Consider the following 5,663-nt stretch of genomic DNA (forward strand, 5'->3'; position numbering starts at 1 on the left):
TTGTTGTTGTTATCAAAATATTTTCACAATTTGTGCAGCAGAACAAGCTTTACACACATTATGGTAAATGGACTTGAGTTTGTAAAGCACTTTTTCTATTTTTCCAACTAATCGAAGTGCTTTCACACCGCAGGTCACATTCACACACTGAGGGCAGAGGTTGATATGTAAAGTGACCATCTGAAGTAACGAAACAGCGGGAGCTAGTCTGGGTTAAGTGTCTTGTCCAAGGAGACATTGGTCATGTAGCTGCAGGAGCTGGGGATCGATGCCCCGACCTTCTGGTTGAGAGACCAACAACTCTACCAACTGAGCCACAGAGACTAAAAGACTAAAACACTGACACATGATCTTATTAGTTGACATTTTTTTGTGCAGAAGTTACTTCTGTCTTTTGAATACGTCATCATGAACATGAACGCTGCAGCGTCTCTCCTCCGGCTTTAATATGTGTGGGGGGTACGTAATGTGTGAATGGTTGAGTGAGTGAGGAAAAGGAGGCTGTTCACACCTTTCATTAAAATCCATCCTGGTGATCTGATAACAAATGGATAGCTTTAAGTCCAGGTGTGAGCACACCTGAGGATTGAGATCTGACAGCTCAGACCACATACAGAGGGGATTCTGGTGTGCATTTATCCAGGACTGGTTTGGTAGTGTGAACGCTGAATGTGTCCTGGTCAGCATTAAGGAACGCCCCTTCAACTGGGAAATGGCGCCTCCAATGGGTGTAAACGACAATGCACCCAGAAAGAGAGGACATTATTATATTATAACGCCTATGCTACATCAAAGTCTAAAAACGTATACTTTATTCAACTCGATTTTTTTCTCTCCATCATCCCATGACATAAACATGAGTGTGCACTGACAGGAAACTCAATCATTCAAATGAATCCAAGTACTTCATGGATCCCTCTGGAGGCAATTTATTTGTACACAAACGACATAAAAACAAACAGAATGATACGTCACAGCTTTAATATGAAATAAAAATGTAAAGCAGATATTAATCAGACTGATATTAAACACAGATATTAAACAAAACAATCAGTCTAATGAAAGGATGAAAGGACTAGTCGGTGGAAAAAGATAGAAAGTTAAAAAAAAGAGATAAAATAAATATTTGTTGTCTCATAAATATGTTGTAAATATTGACACATTTGGGAGTGGAGGTTATATGACTGGGCTTCCGGATAATTCCCTGCTTACCTCCCACTTTCATTAACCACTGAGTGATGTCTCGCTGTGAGTAGGAGCTTTTCCAAACCTGTACCTGTACTGTTTGTCTCTGAGGAAGACGTGGTGCGTCCAAGCGTTAGTCCTCACGCCTAAATAAATTAGCTTGAAGTGATTCGGTGCGCTCCAGGACTTTCTTTGGATCCGGTCTGACAGAAGGAGTCCACTGAATGATATGTTTTCAACTCCTTGTAAAAGAAGCCCAAGTCATCGAAAACAGTACACGCGTGTTGAACATCCAAACAACCAAGACGTTGTTTGAAACCCTCCAAAGAGCGGACAAGGACTGCATTGTTAGAAAAATGATTCATTACTGCTCCTCTAGTCTAGAACTTGCACTTTGTTATATATTACAGGATCTTTCATTGCAATATGGACCACAATATGTTTTATTATACAAACGTTTGTGATATCCTTGATCTTAAATATGAATCATTTATTTGTTTGATTTTGAGCTTTTTTTTTATTCTGCTGCATTTACTCATGACTGGATTCACTTTGACGAGTATGTAAAAGGAAGCTAAAGCTACAATGGACTCAGATTCAATTGAATTCACACACACATGAGCAGGGGATAAGCAGAGTGCAGCAGCTGCCAGCATGAATAAACCAGGTGTGTTAAACCATTACATCCTGTTCTGTCTTTAAGCCTCCTCCTCCTCCTCCTCCTCCTCTTTTCTTCTCTCTACCTTTCTCTCCTCCTCCACCTTCCCGTCTCGGTTATGTTTCCCTCCTTCTTTACTCCAAAGTCTTCAAATACCAAAATATTTCTCCCCTTTTTTCTTTTTGTGCCTCCTTTTTGGCCTCCTTCCCCTCATCTTCCTCTTGTTTTTCACACGTTTGTACTTCTCTTCTGTCAGAAACACTCTTTTTACTCTCCTCCCTCGAGTTTATTTACCTCTTTCCTCTCTCCCCCCGCCCTTTTTTTACCCCAACCTTTTCCAGGTATCCCACTGTGCATTGCACCTGTGTGTATGTGTGTGTGCTAATGAGCTTAGAGCTGTCTCCCTCCCAAGGTGAGGTGCCATGCTGGGGTGATCAGCACTGCTGGAGCTGCAGGTATCAACCATAAACACCTGCCAGGTTGCGCTGTACACCCCCACCCCACCCCACACACGCACACACACACACACACATTCACACAAACACACACTCAGAAAATAATTCATCTCTCTCACACTGGTACGAGTATAAATGCAGAATAAATCTTTGCTTTAGTTCTTCACATACAAACACATGAAAATCCACAAACACACATTTAATACAGTCGCCTTTCTCTCTTTTGTACATGCACACACAACACACACACGTACGCAGCACACAGACACACACACACACACACACACACACACACACACACACACACAGCTGACTGCTGCGCAAGGGCGATAGCACAACTCTGTCCTGTCAACACGCAGGATAATCAGCTGCTGGGGATTGTGGGTAAGCTGTAATAATCCCTCGCATGGAATATGGAAAGCATCAGAGAGTTATTCAATAGGACGGAGATAAAGGGGTGTGCATGTTGGTGTATGCGTGCTCACCTGTAGGTGTGTGCGAGACTGCGAGTGAGGCTTCTCCATCTTTATTATGCATCTTCAGCTGAAGCTGGCTGTCAGTTGGAGTTACTGAAGAAAAAAAAAACATCAGTCGCCACCAGCAGCTAAAAAAATCCACCCAGCCTCCCCCTCCTCCAGAGAGGCTGCAGCTGCTGAGACGTTCCCTGTCAGAGTCACCGAGTCTTAATTAAGATCTACATCCTCAACAAGCCTCATTTAGCCACTAAACACAAGAGAGTATAAATCACATTTACCTGTCAAGAGGCAAACTCGCCGCAGAACAAATCAACTTCTCTCACGTCGTGTCAGAGTCATAGTTGAGTGCAGGTAAAGTCATGCATCTTTTAGTTGTTTACAAGGGATCATAGCTGCAAACTTTGTCCCCCTTCGATCGGTTAAAGAGTAAACAAGACTTATTTTTGTCAAAGCACATATCTTTACAGTCACAGGGTTAACTTTAATGCTAATTTTTCATAATGCCTTCACACGTGCTTGTGAGATAATAAAGGAACTCCTCAGTCCAGTTTGATGATGCTACATTATAGATCTGAAAGGATTCTTGAAAAATTGATTATTTGGTATTCTGGAAATCGCTGTTTGCACATCTGCAGTATTCTGATGAACTTTTGGTTTATGTACCGCAAACAATAATGAGAGGCAACCTAACAGCACGAAGACGAACAGACTAAACGTGTTAACGGAGAAAGTGAGATGTAGGCCTGTAGGAAAAGGAAAACAGGATTTGTTTGTAAAGGACTGTTAGCTGCTTTGTGAAGTGTCTTTATTAATCAGGTATTTTATGGAAACCTCACAAAATGGTTCAATTGAGATAAACTTATAATGAATACAATGACACTCCCTTAATCCCTCGTGTGTTTTTGGATTTACGTTTATGCAAAATGGCACACGAGGGGACGGCACACGACCCTCCCTCAAAAAAAGGCATCCAGCAAAAATACTTTTGTGATGAAAAATATAAATGCAATAAAAACTGTGATACATTCATTAAAAAGACAAAATTAAAAAATGAAACTCATATAATCATATGGGCTAGAATCGTACTTTTAATTTATATAATGACGTTCAAGTGACGCTCGTGGTAATGGCCGCTGCAGCCTCTGTGATTTGATTGGTGGGTTCGTTGTGTTGCCTTCAGTGGGACACAAACAAACCTCACATTAACAGTTATAGTGTTGGAGTTACTACAAGTTACTACAAGTTACTACAGCTTAAGTGAAATAGAATAAATTAGTTCTGATTTGCTGATAAATGTCCACTTAACGTTTGTAATGGACTACAAACCAGAGAGACGGGATGACGTGGACACGACCACTGGCTGCTAACATCAGTGATGAGGATGCTAATAGTTAACCGGGGGGGGGGGGGAGATGTTGTGTTGCTACAGATGGGGGACTCTGAGGACAACAAGGAGGACTAAGAAGAAGATCGTTTGGATGAGCTGCATCTTGAAAGTAAGCGAGATAAGCCAGATGAATGAAAGCTACATTTTAATCAGTACTGTGCAGGGATGTCTTATTTCTACACACATTTGCGTTTACAAAACTTCTTATAAAACATCTCCACACTTCCAGTGACTGATGTTTTTAGTGTTGGATGACGGTTCAATAATCTGAATAACTTTCTATTCACACTTTGATACGTTTTATTGGCCGAGAGGTGTAGCCTATGAAGAGTAAGAGAGTTTTTATTAGATTTATTTTTGGGCTTTTTGTGCCTTTATTGGAGAGATAGGACAGCGGACATTGTTGGAAATCAGGGAGAGAGAGAGAGAGAGAGAGTGGGGAATGACATGCGAGAAGGGAGGTGGGATTTGAACCTGGGCCGGCCGCTTGGAGGACTACACCCTCCGTACATGGGGCGTGCGCACTAACCACTGCCCCCCTCCCCCCCAGTAACAGAGTTTTGAATTTCATACCTTCACTACACAAAAGTCTTATTTTTATTAAGTCTAAACAAGTCACTGTAAGAGAGTTTCAGCCATGCAGTAGACATGTTTTAAAAAAAAAAAAAAAAAAAGTTTTTCTGATAGCAAGACAAGTTTCTTCAAGATGTTGTGATTTATGAGTCTAAACTGAGCGTGTTTACATTCGATAACTTCAAACACTCTCTCATCCATCCGTGTGGGATTGATCAGAAAGTCAGTGAGCACTTTTCAGACACACAGCTCCGGGGCTGTTTTCACTCGGGGGAATGAAAGCACTTCGCGTATCGACCGCTGAATTGATAACTATGAAGTAGTCTGCTGATCAGAGACATTGATTACCTATACCATGAATCATTCAAACCAATGCTGAGCACCAGGGATTAAACACACACATGCAGGCTGTCTGTCTCTCCGCCTGTCTCGCCGTCTGTCTCTCTTTTAATCCCAAATGCTTCATTTATCCTCCACAATTAGATGGAAATAAAGGGAATAAGAAACTTTCTCATTAATCATCAGGATGCAAAGGAAATTAAAACGCCTTTGTCCCCTTCTGGGGTCGTGTTAATCCCTCGTCTTTATTCTTTTAGCCTCGGCTCTGCGACTACACACACGCACAGTCGCACACACACACACACTATAGGAAGGCGACACACAACATTTTCCATAATTATGCCAGAGGAAATAGCTAACAGCGGATACAGATCCTAAATGGTGCAGTTCCTCCCCAGAGTCCGGATTTTCAAGGGTTTTAATCAGTTAAATATGTGCGTGGATACGTGGCTAATCTGCTGGTTAATCTCACTAACACTTTTTATGGGATTGCACAGTGCGGCAGGGATTACCGCACCGCAGATCACAACCTGATTTCCATAATCCTTTTCTTCTGATAAAACTCTGTTAGTCCCCCCATCCCGTCCCTT

This window comes from Labrus mixtus, chromosome 5, assembly GCF_963584025.1.
Source record: "Labrus mixtus chromosome 5, fLabMix1.1, whole genome shotgun sequence".
Lineage (NCBI taxonomy): Eukaryota > Metazoa > Chordata > Actinopteri > Labriformes > Labridae > Labrus > Labrus mixtus.